Raw genomic sequence first — 15091 nt, 5'->3', positions numbered from 1 at the left:
GACCCTTTCTCTGCTGTAATAATAATAACAACAATCATTAACTAATTAATACTCCATTTATACTGAATTTCATGAAAACACCCACTTCTTGCTAAACGAAGTGTGCTTCTCATTTTAGTCCTTCTGAGCCTTTCCCTGCAGAGAAAATGGTCTTCTGGAAACTACACATATTATGCATGTAACCATTTTCAGTGAGCCTGCCTAGGGGAGTTTAGTCACCCAAAGCTTACTGAAAGCCTAAAAGTCCCTTACAGTCTACTGAAAATGCCAACCTCTCTTTCTAGGTATGTAAAAGAAGTGGCAACAAAATCAGTTGCAGCAGGTTGTGCAACACAGCAATTAACACACACATTTTGCTCTAATACAAAACTTGTTCTCAGACTTATGCACATGTGATTGTTTTATGAGCTCCTTAGATAGATAGATAGATAGGTTAGATCAGATAAATATTTGAGACTACTACTGGACACTGTGTGACCATACAAGGTCTGGAAAACATGCTTTATAGTCAGAGTCTTAAGAAGCTTGATCAATTTACTTTATCCAAGACAAGGTTAAGAGGTGACTTGATCACTGTCTACAAGTACCTCCATAGGCAAGAGATTTCTGATACCAGCTGGCTCTTTAATCTAGCAGACAAAGGCATAATGGGAGCCTGTGGACGGGGCAGTGCGCAGAGCCGCCTGGCCACACCTCCGCATAAGAGCTGGAGAGGGGACATGCTGCTGCTTCCAGGAGCTGCTTGAGGTAAGTGCCGCCCAGAGCCTGCACTCCTGACCCCCCCCCCCACACCAACCCCCTGCCCCAGTCTTGATCCCCCTCCTGCTCTCTGAACCCCTCAATCCCTCCTGCACCCCAAACCCCTCATCCTCAGCCCCACCCGAGAGCTCTCACCCCCAGCTGGAGCCCTCATCCCCTCCCGCACCCCAACCCCTTGGCCCCAGCCCGGAGACCCCTCCTATGTCCCAAACCCCTCATCCCCAGCCCCACCCCAGAGTCTGCACCCACCGCCAGAGCCCTCACCCCCCCCCCCCCCCCCCCGTGCCCCAACCCCAGCCTGGTGAAAATGAGCGAGTGAGGGTTGGGAGAGCGAGCAACGGGGGGGTGGGGTGGAGTGGGTGGGGGAGGGGCCTCGGAAAAGGGGTGGGGCGGGGGTGGGGCAAGGGTGTTCCGTTTTGTGCAAGTAGAAAGTTGGCAACCCTAGTTTGTACAGCGCCTAGCATGATAGCACGATGAAGCTCGTAAGTGCTATGGTAATACAAACAAATACTATAACTAATAATATAATATTGGGTAAAGTTTTTGGTCTGAATTCTACTGGAGGTCAGACTAGATGGTCAAAATGGTCTCTTCTGGCCTTAAAAATCTTTGAAATGGTGAATCTGTGCAGTTATACAGAGATAACATACATAATTTAATTGACTAATTTGGTAACATCTAGCCCAGTTAATCTGAGACTCCAGCTGGATTAGAACTGAGGGGCCAGGTCTTTTCTGTAACCCCTAGATCGGGCCCTGTGGAGTGGACGGGTCTCTACCAGGATCTGTCTCAGCTGGACTCGCTGGGCAGGGCTCACGGGGTGAAGCCTAGCGGTTCAGTCTCAGGTGGTGGGGAGGCCATGTGGCCTGTCCTGGAAGAAGAGAGAAACCTGTTGGGGTCTGGCACAGCAAAGGGCTTCCTCCCAGAGACTTCCACAGCTGGGGCCCTGGCACCGACCCTGTGGATCCATGACCGCACCATTCCTCTCTACTTTCCCATCCACCGAGGCAGAGTTGCCTAGTGGATAGACCCCTCAACTGGGACAGGAGACCCGGATTCTCTTCCCAGCTGGGTGACCTTGGGCAAGTCACCGCCCCTATTTGTGCCTCAGTTTCCCCATCTGTAAAATGGGGATAATGATACCAGTCTCGGGCAGGGGGCCCCCCCTCTGGGATAGCTGGCTGCCATGGCACAGACGCTCTGTAACTCAGAGCTGGCAGCACAGGCCTGCCTCCAGAGGGGAGCCTGGCACATACCTGGCTGCCAAAACCATCTACACAGGGAAGGGATTGACAGCATGCTTGTTAACCACCAGAGCTACTTGCTGCAGTAGAGCTGGCTCCAGCCTGCAGCCCCAATCTGATCTGGGCTATTCTCAGGAGCTGACGGCTGCTCTCAGGAGGGCAAAATCCTGCTCTGTGCACACCCTGCTGCTGTTACTCCCGTGAGTCCCCCCAGGGATATTCCTGAGGCTCTTGCCAAGCCTCCCTGTCACGGGTGTAAGCACTATCTCCATGTTACACGGGGGAAACTGAGGCATGGAGCAGCCTGCCAGGAGTAGGTGGCAGAGGCAGGAATAGGAGCCAGGAGTCCTGCCTGCCCAGCCCCCTTCAATAGAATCCAGACAGCACGCCCACTGCAGGGCAGGGAGTGCTGACTCAAGCCCCTGCTCTCAATGCAATGCTGGCTCCATGCAGCACAATCCCGGCTGGCCAGTCCAATGTGCCCCTGCCTTGCCAGCTGGCGCAGAAAGAAACCCAGGGTCTCTTGTAGCATGGCCTCTAGCAGTCAGATCTCCAAAGCCACCTAGCCCGCAGTCCCAGTGCACTGTGGCCTTGTCTGCACTAGTCCCTCTTGCCTTGATGTTTCCCAGCTGGCAGCCCTGAGGGGTAGCTGGGACAGGCAGTGCTGTGGCACCCACCAGTGCACTAACCACCCCTCTGCTCTGGGCAGGGTGGGGTGATCCGGTGGTTACGCCAGCCCCCATCTGCACTCGGGGATCCCTCCAGCAGAGCCGAACTGGCAAAGGTGTGAGCAGAGTCCCTTGGGGGGTGGGGGTGGGGGCTGGGCATAGCAACCCATCCAGGCTGGGTAAGGCTGGAGAGGAATGAAGGCGCCAGCTCTGGGTTCATGTCCCTGCTCTGCCACAGACTCCCTGAGTGACCTTGGGTGAGTCACCCAGCCCCTCTGGGCCTCCATCCCCCTCTGCAATGAGGTGACAGCCCTGCCCAGCCCCACGTGCATGGGGGGGCAGGATGCAGCAATGATAGTGCTACAGTGGTGGGGGCCAGATACTCCTCCAAGAGAGGCGCTCCCCCGTCAGCCTCAACCCATTTACCCAGAGGCTGTGGAGACCTGCCAGGCGGGTGGGTGGTGGCTGATCCGACGTTCTGCTCCCGAGCATGGCTAAAAATCGGGCCACGTACTGAGGTCGGACAGTTGGGGAAGCGTCAGGGGCTGTATGTCCCCCCGCCCTCAACTGTCTGTGCTACCCAGCGAAGAGCAGACACAGCCCCTTGCCGAGGTGCTCCTGGGTGGGCTTGGGTTCCACTGGGGCTGCTGGAGCCGGTTTCAGAGCCGTCTGCCATGAGAGCGCAGGGCTGGTCTGCTATCGCCACCTGCTGTGCAAAGAGGGCAGTGCATGCTGATCAGGCAGGGAGCGAGGGCTGGGCCAGCCTCCCCATGATGTGGGTCTGAGATGCTGACCATTTGAGTGGTCTCTGTCCAACTGGATGCTGGGGGGCCACCCAGGCTGGGAGTGGGTGGCCCATAGAGCCTCATATGGGGTCCCAACTCAGATGCAAGGTGGGGCATAGGGATAACGTCCCATCGTCCCCCTCTGGGACCTTGTATCAAAGAGTCTCTGGGCCTGGTGTTGGTTCATGATAGACTAGCCAGGCTCTTCTGGTGTAGTTCCCCCCCTCCCTATGCAGCATATGGGGCAGGGGGCAGTCGGGGGGCTGCCTTGTAAGGGGCATGCTCCCGTTGGTGGAGAGGCACGAGCAGAGAACGTGCTTGGGGGAGGGGGGCATTGCTATTTGCACGAGGGGCAGGTAGCCCGTCCCTGCAGCGTGGGGAGCTCTCCCTGCCAGTCAGGGGAGGACCCCAGGGCACGTCCCAGCTAGCTTGGGGGGTGTCTCTTGGCTTCCCCCTGGGGTTGGGGCTGGGCCAGAGAGAGGGCGGGTGGTGAAGTTTCAGGCCAGCAGGGCCCATTGGATTGTGCCATGTAAGCCAGGCCAGGAACCCTCCGCCAGAGCAGGGGGTGACGGGTTTCTCTCTCCTTTGCCCCAGGGCCCCGACAAAGCCCGTTCTCAGCTGCTGATCGTGGACCGGAGCTTCGACCTGGTGTCCCCACTGCTGCACGAGCTCACCTACCAGGCCATGGCCTACGACCTGCTCAGCATCGAGAAAGACACCTACAAGTAGGGCCTGGCTGCCAGCAGGGGGCGCCCCGCATCCCTCCTCAGGCGGGCTGGGGGGGATGTGACCCAGGCACCTGCACTGCTCCGCAGCCCCCACACTGGGGGAGGGGTGCCACAGTCTGACCCTGTCTCCCCCCTGCAGGTACGAGACGACGGGCATCAGCGACTCGCAGGAGAAAGAGGCGCTGCTGGACGAAGACGACGAACTCTGGGTGCAGCTATGCCACATGCACATCGCTGACGTCTCCAAGTGAGCGCACTCAGCCCTGCCCCCTGACACACCCCTCCATGCCCCGCCCATCCACCGGACATGCCCCTCCGTGCCCCACCCAGGGCCGGGACCCATCCACCCCCGGACACACCACTCCGTGCCCCACCAAATGCCAGGACACCCCCAGACACACCCCTCCGTGCCCTGCCTAGTGCCGGGACTTGCTACCCCCCACTTTGGCACAGCCCTCCCCTCCCCGCCCATTGCCAGGACCTCCCCCCTCGGACACACCTCTCCCACCCAGTGCCAGGACAGCCCACCCCGTTGACACACCCCTCCCCCTCTTTTCCAGTGACAGGACTTCCTCCATCCTCCCCTTCAGATACACCCCTCCCCACCCTGGGGCCCCCCAGACACACCCCTCCCCTTTCCTTCTCACCGAGTGCTGGAACCCCACTCCCCCTTGGATACACTCCTCTCCCACCCAGTGCAGGGACACCCCCCCACAACACACCCCTCTCCTGCTCAGTGCCAGGACTCCCCCTCGCCCTCCCACCCAGTGCTGGGACTTGTCCCTCAGACATGCTCCCCTCTGAGTGCTGAGACCCCCTGGACCCAGCCCCTCTCCTCAAAGGACCCCTGAGCCCTCCCTTCCAGAGCCACTGTCCACATCTCCTCTCGGGGATCCCCCTGGACACTGTCTTTCCCCAAGCCCAGGGTCTCCCCATGCACCTCACAGCTCCCTTGAGTGAGTCCCTCACCAACCTCCTGCTGGGCCTGCCACTGCCCCCAGACCCCCCCAGCAGGGCGCCAGGAGCCCCCTGAGGTGCACTGAACTCTGCCTTGGGGTAACTTAGGAAGAGGGGGTCCCCCCGCCTGTCTGAGGCTCTCGAGGCAGAGAACCCTGGTGCCCGTGGGGTGGGGCTCCATCCCCTGTAGCATAGGACATGGCACCCCCTACCTCCAAGACAGTGCCTGGCTCCGTCCTGACCCCTCTCCCTGCTGCAGGAAGGTGACGGAGCTGCTGCGCACCTTCTGTGAGAGCAAGAGGCTGACCACGGACAAGGTGCGGTGGGGGTTGGGGGGAGCGACTGGGAGTCCAGGATGGGGGGACCCTTCCCACTGCCACTGATGGGGAGGAGAAGCTATCCTGCTGCCCCAGGAGGGGTTGGCGGGGGCGGGGGCTGTCCCATTGCTCTCAGGGTTTGCCTGTAAAGGGCTAAGAGGTGTATATGGAGTCCCCTGCCCCCCAGCCAGAGCTCTGGAGCTCCCCACAGTGGGGGAGGGCAGAGGCCCATGGGGTGGGGGTCAGACAGCAGGATCGGGGCCGCGCATGGAGAGCTGCAGGGAGCCAACGCTGGCATCTCCCCGGCACGCTGCCACTGTACACCTTGAGGGGCGCTCGGGTTGCGGGGCTCCTGTCTCATTCCAGCTGGCCTGGGAAGGGCAGGTCTAACCTAAGCCGCAGCCACGCGTGGCCTGAGTGACCCGCCCTGGCATGTGTAGCTGGGCTGCTGCGGCTGTCCCCAGGCGAGGCCTCTGCCCTGCAGGGGGCTCCGTGTGCTGGGAGGGGCTGGGATCTCACCACCGCCTCCCTCCAGGCCAACATCGAGGACTGTCCCAGATCCTAAAGAAGATGCCCCAGTACCACAAAGAGCTGAACAAGGTAACGGGGCTGGGGCTGTTAGTGGGCGGGGGGCAGGGCATTCAGGGGGCTGATGGGAGGGGCAGGGTGCTCTGTGGGGCTGGTGAGGGACAGTAGGGACTCTCCTGGGGGGCAGGGCACTCTGGGGCACTCCGCTTTACTGCCTGATGAGAGCTGCTGACCTGTCCGGTCGGGCAGAACCATTTTCCCCCCCCGGTGCTGTGTGGCACCATGGGCAGCAGCCTGCCTGTCAGTGCCCAGAGCTGCCACGTTTGCCCCACCAATGGCAGCCCTTGGGTAACGCCCGTGCCCTGCTGCTGCAGCTCTCGGGAGAGGGCCTTGGTGGGCTTCTAAACCAGCCTGTTGGAGCCACTCCTGGTGCCACTGGGCCATGTGCCAACAGAAAGCTCCTGGCCACTGGCACAGGTACCCCGACACCTGCTGGTCTCCAAGCCCCTAGGCTCGTGGTGACTAACAGAGAAGCCGTGGGCTGTTTTGGAAGCTGCTCCCTCCTCCTGATCCTCCCCTCCCGCTGCCCCGCTCCACCCCAGAGGTGGCTGCACATCAGTGCTGGGCAAAACTATCCCTATATACTCAGCTTCTACAGCCGATTGGAGCTGCCGCTCTGGCTGAGGGGCCCTCCTTGTGGGTTGGGGGGTTCAGGTGCTCTGGACCAGCCGGTGATGCAGTAAACTCTCCCCGTGCCCCGGTCTCTCCCCGCAGTACTCCACGCACCTGAACCTGGCCGAGCACTGCATGCGGCACTTCAAAGGGACGGTGGAGAAGCTGTGCAGCGTGGAGCAGGTGGGTCTGTGGGCAGAGCCTGGCTTGGGGGCAGAGTCTGGCTCATGGTCTCAGCCTGGAGAGAGGGGTCTCAGACCCGCAGGTTCGCTGGAGCCAGGGCCAGCCCCCCCATGCAGCACCGGGGATGCAGAAGGAGGACATGGGGCTCGGGTTACTCCCTGGGGGCCCGTTGCTCACCCCAGAGGGAGCTGACCCCAGGGAGGAGGGGGCCCTGGCACGGGATAGGTGAGCTGTGGGTCATGGGGCCCTCACATCTCCCATCCTGCTGCGGGGGCGGGAGGAAGCAGAGCGGCCTGACCTGGGCCTTGTGTGTGCGCCCCCTCCCCCCACAGGACCTGGCCATGGGAACGGACGTGGATGGGGAGAAGATCAAGGACCCCATGAAGATCATTGTGCCCGTCCTGCTGGACCCCAGCGTGCAGGCCTACGACAAGATCCGCATCATCCTGCTCTACATCTTCCTGAAGAATGGTAACGCCACAGGCCTGCAGGGGGAGCACTGGGGGGCCTGCTGCTGCAGGGGGCATTCCTGGAGGCAGGGCCCAGGCCTGTGGGGCTGGGGGGGAATAGCACTGCTCAGACAGGCACGCCCCCCAGCCATGTAGGGCGCCTCCCGGCCAGCCGCTTCCCAGAGCCTGTGTCCAGCCTGGCTCTACGGCCCTGTCTCCCCTCTGCCCACCTCTCGGTGCCTGCGAGCCTGCCAGTGCGCTGTGCCCACGTTCCGCACTGCCCCCTGGGGTCGGACCTGGCGGCCTTTGCTCCCTGCTGCTGCCTTCCGAGTAGTGTCTGCCCTCCACGCTCCCCCAAGCCCATTCTCTGCAGGGAGGGGAAATGGAGACACACACCCGGAGCAGCCCCCCGGCCCGTTCTCTGCAGGAAGGGGGGATGGAGAGACACACACATGGAGCAGCCCCCTGGCCGTTCTCTGCAGGGAGGAGGGACATCCCTCTCTTCCTGCAGGCTGCTCAGATACCATGTTCTGTCTCTGAGCCTCCTGCGACCAGTCCCCTGCCCACCCCTTGTGTCATCCCTGTACCAGCTCCCTGCTTCTTGCTGCATCCAGCCCCTTCCCCAAACTCACCAGGGCCTGGGGAACCTCCCTGACCCTGACACTTGGCACAGTCCCTCTTCCCCCTTCGGTTCCTGCCCCATGCTGGCTTGGTGGGGCAGCACCCTGCTCCGGGGCTCTTCCTGTAACCCTGCTCAGGCACTGCCCCTGGGCCCATTGCCCAGGCCAGGGTGCCCTCATGGGGCTCCTCTGGCTGCCTGGCTGCCCAGTTTCCTGGCCAGGGGGCACTGTGGGGTTGCCAGGCCTCCCCGTCTGCACTAAGCAGCAGTAAATGATTTGGGAGGGCGGGGCGGGGGGGGGCACGTTGCCCTCCCTCCAGCTCAAGGCCTCACAGCCTTAAAGAGCCAGGCCTCGGCTCTGACATTGCACCTGACTGGCCGCAGAGGGGGAGCCCAGATCAGGGGGACGGGGGCTCCCATTGCACTGCCAGGGGGAGCTAGAGAGACCCCTGCCCCCAGCGCCCGAGAAAACCTGTTGAGGGAGGAGCAGCAGGAACCTAAATTCGATCATTAACTGTGTGGGGTCCAGTGGGTTAGAGCGGATGATGCTGGGAGCCAGGACTCCTGGGTTCTGTCCTCAGCTCTGGGAGGGGAGTGGGGTCTAGTGGGGGCTGGGAGCCAGGACTCCTGGGTCTACCCCCAGCTCTGAGAGGGGTGGGAAGAGCAGGATCTCAGGATTTGATCAGGGAACTAGGACTCCTGGGGCCACGGACTCATGTGCCTGGGCTGTGGGTGCATCCCAGGGGTGCTAGCGCTGACCTGTCTGTCCCCGTGCAGGTGTGGGCGAGGAGAACCTCACCAAGCTGATCCAGCATGCCAACATCCAGCAGCAGAGAGACATCATCCACAACATGCAGTTCCTGGGCATCTCTCTCACGCCTGGGGTAAGGGACTGGGGCCAGGGGCCAGCAGCTGAACCCATGCCAGGGGGCAGATCTGTGCTGCACAGGGGAGCCCAGGCCATCCTGGAGGTGCCCCCCTATGGCAGTGACCTACTCCCAGCACAGAGGTGGCCTCTGTCCCTGTACAGTGGGATGATGCCCTCCCCATATGAGGGTGACCCCTGAGTTCATCCCCATCTGGGGTGACTTCTTCTGCCCCTGCAGAGGATACTGGGAGTCAGGACCTCAGATCGCCAGGGAGCTGGAGCTGGTGACCACTGCTTGGGGTGGCCATGCGGCGAATGGGGGGAAGCAGCTCTGTTCTCCCATCAGTCTCTCTCCCTTGCTCTCTCTCTCTCTCTCTCGCTCAGTGATCCATTCTGTTTTTTTCTCTGCCTCTCCCCTGCCAGCCTGGCTGGCGCGACTCAGGTAGGCCGCGCTCTCCCTGTCTGCACCTGTTCCCACCCCGCACCTCCTCCCTGCTGCCTCTCACCCCCTCTCCCTTCCTCCCCCAGAGCGGGCAGCTGCGACCGGAGAGGAAGGTGCGGCTGGAGTCCAGCTACCAGCTCTCCCGCTGAAACCCCATGCTCAAGGACATCATGGAGGTACCGGGCCATCTGCTTCCTGGCCTTGGGGGTGGGGTCGCAACTGGCAGGCTGGGCCCAAGGGGGAGGGGTTGGTTTGGGGTCAACCATGTGTAGAGCCCTGCATATCTGCGCACCATTTCTGCGGTTAGTGGATCGGCTGCAGATACAGCCGTGCAGGGCTCTACTCCCCAGCAGCACCTGGCCCGTGGCGTCCGGCTCAGGCACCCCGGGGGATGCAGCGCACTCGGGGCCGCTGGCCCGTAGCCAGTGGCTGGGCGACAGGTCAGAGTCGGGGCTGTCCAGTACCCACTCGCTCCGCCGCGCTGCTTCCTGTCCAGCAGCTCGAGCAGCACCAGTGTCCCCACCAGCTCCTGGGCAGCAGGATTTGGGATTGGAGTGGGTGGGGCCCCGGCGCCCCACCCCTCCACCCCACTGTGATGCAACATGCTCTGCTGCTGCCGTGTACTGTCGCTCGTGACACCCCAGGAGCGGCACGTGATGAGACACCCCTTCCCCCAAGCCCCCACCCCCTCCACACTGCCCCTTCTCCTCGAGACCCCGCCCCCTCCACGCTGCCCCTTCCCCCAGCCCCCAACCCCTCCACACTGCCCCTTCCCTGCAAGACCCCTTCCCCACCCTCGCTAGCTGCTGCCGGTGAGGATGCGGATACAGGGAAAAGGCGGCTTGTGGATCACGGGCTGATGCACATCCACACTTTTGTATCTGCGCATGGCTCTAGCCATGTGAGCGGCTCATCAGCGAGTCCTCTCCTGCTGCCGTCCTTAGGGGTCTTCAATCACAGACACGAGTGCAGGGGAGTTGTCTTACCCGGTGCTGAGATGCTGCCACCTCTGGGGTGGGCCATGGGCGGTTTATACAGCGGTCCCTCACCGTGGCTGAATTCTTCCTAAGGAGTGGCAGGCAGCTGTTAACAGCCACCCAGCAGCGCTGCCCGAGAGTCTAGGGCAGGAGGTGATCAGTGTGTGGGGCTGGAAGTGCAGGGGATCCAGGCAGCACACTGTCATGACGGGCACTGGAATCTGAATGGCTGGCAGGGTCCTTGGTCTAACCTCCAGTGAGGAGCAGCTGTTTGACGCTCATCTAAAGGATGAACTCCTGCAGCACAGTACTGGTCACGCCCCCTGCAGACCCCCCCCCGCCCGCTCCCTGCAGTACAGCGCCCCCTAGCGCCGCACTGGGGCAGCACTGACTGCCAGGGGAGGGCGCCCCCTGCTGAGCCCTACGCACGCTCCCTGCAGTACAGCGCCCCCTAGCGCCGCACTGGGGCAGCACTGACTGCCAGGGAAGAGTGTCCCCTGCAGAGCCCCCTGCCCGCTCCCTGCAGTACAGCGCCCCCTAGCGCCGCACTGGGGCAGCACTGACTGCCAGGGGAGGGCGCCCCCTGCTGAGCCCTACGCCAGCTCCCTGCAGTACAGCGCCCCCAAGCACTGCACAGGGGTCAACACTGACTGCCAGGGGAGGGCGCCCCCTGCTGAGCCCTACACCAGCTCCCTGCAGTACAGCGCCCCCTAGCGCCACACTAGGGTTATAGAGCACCCTCTGCTGACTCACTAGCACCCCCCAGCACCCAGCGGCTTTTCCTTAGAGGTCTCCTATCCAAGCACTGCCTGGGCCCAAACCTGCTTAGCTTGTGAGAGGTGACATGGTCACTCCATCCCCTGACCCTTGCTGGGGGCTGAGCCCCTCATCACCCTGTCCTGTGGGGCACTCCTCAAGGGGTGGGGGGGCACACTTAGTTGCCTTCAACCTACTGGCTTGGGGCTCCTCCAGGCAAAAAATTAACCCCCCGACCGGAGCTCCTGTCCCTGGCAGATCACAGGTGGGAGGCTCCCAGGCCTCTGTTCCAGCATTGTGATGGTTCCTCCTGTGGGATTTTGGGGCAGGCAGTTGCGGTAGCCTCAATCCCATGCTTAATCCAATTGGGGTGCCTCCTCTCTGCGCCAGCCACAGCTTGGCAGGCCTTAAACTTCCCTGTACAAGTCAATGCAGCAGACTAATGTAAAAGCCCCTATTATGTGGCATTAGGATGTATCATATCCTGGGACCCCTGCGTGCCTGGGACACACCTCATGGAGCAAGAGGCAGGGCCTGGATCTGCCCGCAGCAGGAAAGGGGCACTGAGGGCCCGCAGCAGCCTCCTGCCTCCCCTCCCCCCCCCCAAATGAGGGGCCCTGGATCTGGCTGCAGGAGGTCTCCGCCCTCCTCATAACGGTGGATGGGTGGGGAGTTCACAGCAGGGCACTGAGCAGCTGAGGGGGATGTGGGGAGATGGGGGGAGATGTTCTTTGCTGGCTCCCCATGCCCCACCTTGGAAAGGGGGCCCGAGGCTGCTCCCCCCAGGGACTGTCAATCATTCAGTGAGGAGCCGTCCCAGCCCCTCCACCCCAATGGGGCCTGGCTTGGCCACCAGATCCGAGGTTCCTGCTGCTTGGCCCCTGCTGATCTGTCCTCCCTCCACCCCCCCACCCCCTGCCAGGACATCACTGAGGACAAACTGGACAAGAATCTGTGGCCCTTCGTGTCGGACCCGGTCCCCACCACCAGCTCCCAGGCTGCTGTCAGGTAAAGCTGAGCCTGTCTGGGCTGTGGGTGGCAGAGCCCTGACACACACACCCCAGGATGTAGGAGCCTCTGTGCCTGGCAGTGTGTGGCCAGGACCCTGCCCTCTACGGGGGAGGGGATGTCCAAGAGCCTGGAGCCCTGGACCCCTCTTACCATGTACCCCACGCCCCAGCAGTCCCTCAACACACCACGGCCCAGGATGGAGGAAAGGGACTGGCCGAGCTTTAGACAGCACCCCCAGCCCAGTGCAGGTGCCACCCTCCCCTACTCCCTCTTGCCTGCTTTGGGACTCCTGTCCCACTCCCTTGGGCAGGGCCTGCCCCCCAGCCTCCTCCAGGCCCTGCCTTTTCATCTGGCATTCCCTCAGCGAGCCCCTGGTATCCACACTGCCCCTCTCTCCCCCCAGCGCCCGCTTTGGGCATTGGCACAAGAACAAGCCAGCGGCCGAGTACCGGACGGGCCCGCGCCTCATCATTTACGTGCTGGGTGGGCTGTCCATGTCTGAGATGCGCTGCACCTACGAAGTGACCCCGGCCACCAAGGGCAAGTGGGAGGTGGTGATCGGTGAGTGGGGCGAGTCCTGGGGGGAAGGGCGGCTGGAATGACCAGGTCAGGGAGAGTTGGGACCCCCTGGGAGGGGAAGACCCTAGAACTGCCTGCCCAGCACCCACAGGGCTCCCATGCTACCCTCTGTCCTCCCACACTCGGGGGCCTGGGAACAGATGTGCTTGCCCCACATGGCGTGTATCTAGCCGCCTGATCTCCTGGCCTCTGGCTCCCCAGGCCTCTCATTGCCCAGGGACCATGTGTGGGGGCCCAGTCAGACACCCCCAGTAACTCCCATAAGGATATGGCTCACCCCCTGCACACACCCCTCGAAGACCCAAGGGTGAGGAACACTGTCCGCGCGTGGATTCTTGCCTGGCTGTGCAGGGTACAGCGGCACGAGGGGTGCGGTGCCAGGCCACGGGGGGTAGGAGACAGTCCCTTCCCCCCGGCACTAGAGCAGGGTCCAGCTGCAAGGATGGGGGTGATGGTGATGCCAGCCACATACCTGCCCCACTGTGCCCACCGCTGCCAACCACCTCTCTCTCCCCCAGGTTCCAGTCACATCCTGACCCCCAAGCGCTTCCTGGATGACGTCCAAACCCTCAACCAGCTAGACCCCAAGGAGGCCTAGAAGCAGCCCCCTCCCCCCAGAGACTCTGCCCCCCACAGCTTGCTGCCCCCAGCTCCACCTGCTCTTCTCAACAAGGCACCTTCCCCCCTACTCCTGGCTGCGGTGTCAGTTCTTGGGCGGGGGAGGACGCCCAGGCTGCTTGGCTGTTCGGGCAGGGGGCAGGCCAGGCTTCCTCCCTCTGGCACAGCCTCTAGGGCTGTTACCCTTTGTGCCCTGTGGCCACCCTGCCCCCGATGGGGTAGGGGGAGAGTCCGGCTCCATTATCTACCAGCTTCAGCCATTCCTACCTCCCCTGCCTGGGACCCAAAGCACAGCCCCTCTCCCTCCCCGTCCTGTCACCCCTCTGCCAGCGATGGGGGGCGCACAGAGGCTGCTACCAGCATCTGGCTTTGGGGGGGGATGTGACCCAGCCACTGAGCCCCAGGCTGTGTCTGTCCAGTCTGCAAAGGGTTAAAGAGAACCCCCCCCCTTCTGCCCCCATATCATCCCCATTCACCGCCTTGGGGTGCTGGCCCAGCCCTGGCTCCCTGCATCCCTCCCATCACAGCCTGGCACCCTGGCCTCTTGGCCCTGTCCCCCGAAGGGGGGAGGGGTCCTAGCAGGAGTTGCAGTCAGAGTGCCCAAGTAAGTGGGGGTGGAGCCAGGACTGCGTAGGAGGCGCGTCCAGGGTTGGTCAGCAGCAGGTAGGGTGACCAGATGTCCCGATTTTATAGGTACAGTCCTGATATTCGGAGCTTTTTCTTATATAGGCTCTTATTACCCCCCACCCCTTGTCCCAATTTTTCACACTTGCTGTCTAGTCACCCTAGCAGCAGGGCAGAGCGGACTCGCCACCTGATGGGCCTGGATCAAATGCCCCTGCCCAGTGGCAGACACCTCCCCACTGCCTTTCCCTGGGTATCAGAGCCACACCCTGGGCACCTGGAGCCCCAGCTCCATCTGGGTCAGCCAGCTCCAGCCCCCTTGGGTCTGATCAAGCCCTGAGCCAAGCCTCACCCCCTGAATCCCACGGGCCCTAGAGATCCTCTCCCTCTTGCCTGCCAGCAGGGCTGTGCTAGGGCAAGCACTGGCAGGAGTGATCCCAGGTAAAGGCAGTGACCTCCTTTACCAGGAGTAACCTCCGGGGGGTGGGGGGCGCAGGGGGAGAGTTTGTTTGTTTGCAGCTCTGAGGCCCCCCCCCGCCCATGATCACAAAGTTAGTGCTGGCCCTGCCCCTGGCTACTGCCCTGCTGGGCATGTGCCTGGGCCAATGAAGTGCATTGCCAAAGGCTGGCCGAGGTCTCTGCTGCTGTTCACAGGCCGGGGAAGGGAGGGCACAGGGTGGGGCGGGTGGCTGAGGGTCCAGGGAGCGGGATCTCCCCAACTCCCCCTCCGGCCCTGCTGCAGGTCCCAGGTGTCCTGGATCCGAGTCACCAGGCCAGCGCTGCCTCCCCGCACCCGGGAGCAGGGTGGGGCAATGGCTGCTCCTTTCACTGCTAGACTAGGGCCTGGGGGCAGCTCTGCTCTGGCCTGTGGTCGCCCCCTGATGGTGCAGTGCTGGCTCACCCAGCCGTGCCCCAGAACCTACACAGTTCCCCGTGGCCCCCTGCTCCTACTGCCTTGTTCTGCCTCTGGTCCGTGTGCCAGAGGGACCAGGAGGGAGCCTCAGGAGTCCCCACAAGCCAGCTATGGGGTCCCCATCAAGTGTGGGGTTGGGGCAGGCACTGAGCGAGCACCAGGGCCCAGCCCCCAGGCTGGCCCCCACAGGGAACCATACCCACCCAGCCCCTGCCCCTCCCAGAATCAGTGCGGGAACCCAGCCCTCTGCGTCCCAGCCCCTGCTCTAACCACTAGCCCCTGCTTCCCGCTCAGATGTGGGAAAGAACACCTGCCTCCTTGGTCCCCCTCTAGGGCCTGGCCTTTGCCCCAACCCCCACCTCCTCCATCCTCCTGTGCCTAGAGCTGTGCCAGG

General features: G+C 62.6%; 1 pseudogene; it reads left to right on the top strand.

Annotated features, from left to right (window-relative positions):
* The first annotated feature begins 1232 nt into the window (after nucleotides 1–1232).
* LOC119564322 lies at nucleotides 1233–13199 on the top strand (annotated as a pseudogene).
* The last annotated feature ends 1892 nt before the right edge of the window (nucleotides 13200–15091 follow it).

This window comes from Chelonia mydas, chromosome 20 (assembly GCF_015237465.2).
Source record: "Chelonia mydas isolate rCheMyd1 chromosome 20, rCheMyd1.pri.v2, whole genome shotgun sequence".
Lineage (NCBI taxonomy): Eukaryota > Metazoa > Chordata > Testudines > Cheloniidae > Chelonia > Chelonia mydas.
This window is presented reverse-complemented; position numbering and strand designations above follow the sequence as displayed.